The sequence below is a fragment of the Tupaia chinensis genome, unplaced genomic scaffold (assembly GCF_000334495.1).
Source record: "Tupaia chinensis unplaced genomic scaffold, TupChi_1.0 Scaffold000098_3, whole genome shotgun sequence".
Lineage (NCBI taxonomy): Eukaryota > Metazoa > Chordata > Mammalia > Scandentia > Tupaiidae > Tupaia > Tupaia belangeri.
Window position 1 is genome coordinate 70,967 of NW_006159562.1, and position 1,757 is coordinate 72,723.

A 1,757-nucleotide genomic window follows, 5' to 3' on the forward strand; every position below is an offset into this window, starting at 1 on the left:
TTATCTTCTTTCTTTCTTTCTTTCTTTCTTTCTTTCTTTCTTTCTTTCTTTCTTTCTTTCTTTCTTTTTCTTTCTTTGGTTAAATCATCAGTATGCACATGTGCTCACCAGAGAAAGAGACTGAGAAAGAGAAAGAGAGGTGGGGAGAAAACGCTCTGCAATGGGGTGTGATCTCCCCATAACTCCTTCCTCCATTATCTATCCTGCTGAGGTTTGGGGCTTACATGCACATGTACCTGGAGCGTTTCCTAAGTTGCCAGGGCTGGGATTTGAGCTGTGGTTGGACATATTGGATCTGGCCCCCTTAACCACTATGTCACAGGACTAGCTTTAGATCTTGTTATTTAATGACTATAAGCACATATATTACAAATTGCTTTCTAAAAAAGAATTATTTATTTAATTTTATTTATTATTATTATTTTTAAATTTGACCAGAGAGAGAGAGAAAGCAAGTCACCAGGTACATTTTACAAAATTGTTGAAAATTTTCATTGAAAGTAGTTGGTTTTCTTTGCAATCTATTTAAAACTATTTTGCAAAGGGTTCCAGAAGCTTCACTAGACTTCCAAAGTGTTCTTTGGTTAAAAAAAGTGGTAAAGATGGGGCCGGCAGGTGGTGCGATGATCAAAGGGTAAAGGCCTGCTGGACTCCCACATGGCCGACTAAGGTTCAAGTCCAGGACATGGTGGCTTGCTTTCTCACTTTCCCTTTTTCTCTCTGGTCAAATTAAAAAAAAAAAAATTGTGATGAATAAAATTAAATAAGTCTTTTTTAAAAAAACGTGGTAGGACCAGCAAATGGCTTAATGGTTACGTTGCTTGACTCTCACGTAGTCGACCATGGTTTGAGTCCTGGACCTGGTGACTTGAAATTCATGTGGGGCGTGTGTGCATGCATGCCCAAAATCCTGAGAGGAGAATGGAAGAGAAGGGATTGCAGTGTGCCCATCCCCTTTCTCTGAGGGGTGATTCCTTGCTTTCTGTCCCTTTGGTGAGCAGATAGCAAAGGTCTCTAGAAATACCCCCAAAACAAGTGGTATAGATCTCAGTAGTGCCTCATGGCCTAGCCTGGAGCCAAGGATCACATGAGTGGTGCCTGGTGTTTCTTTTGTGTTCTTTTCTAGAACATAGTGGGGACATACCAGGCTCACAGAAGTGTGATTGTACGCAGAAGCAAGAGAAAATTCAAAGCATGTCTAAACCTTACTGGACATTTTTTGATGTAGTCAAAACACTTTGGATCTAATCCAGGCTCACTTTCAGTATTTTACACTAGGTACGTTTGTTCATTGAGTCAAGAAATGTTTACTGATGGCCTACCTCACCGCTGATTCTGAGCTTGGACTTTGGAGAACACAGTCTAGGGTTCAGGCCCTTCTGTCACTCACTAGCTGAGTGAGTTTTAACAAATTATTTTTGCATATATATCATATATCACACACACACACACAACAGGAAGAGAAATTGCGAGAAAACAGCCCCCAGGAGGAATGACCAAACTGCAGTCCCTTCTCCCTTCTCCTGTGGGGATTTTAGGCGCACACACACATACACACACACACACACACACATGTGCTCAGTGTGTTTTTTCAAGCCACCAGGTCCAGGACTTGAACTGTGCTGTCAGCCATGTGATATCCAGCTGCCTTAACTGCCATGTTACTTTGCCCATTATTTCATATTCTTTTTATTTACTTATTATTTAGAAAAAATATATATATTTAAAATATATATACACATTTCTTTGAGCTGTTT

The 1,757-nt window shown here is 40.1% G+C and overlaps 1 pseudogene; it reads left to right on the top strand.

Annotated features, from left to right (window-relative positions):
* LOC114006903 (proteasome maturation protein-like) overlaps positions 1-1,248 on the top strand; it is a 16,599-nt pseudogene extending 15,351 nt beyond the window's left edge.
* The last annotated feature ends 509 nt before the right edge of the window (positions 1,249-1,757 follow it).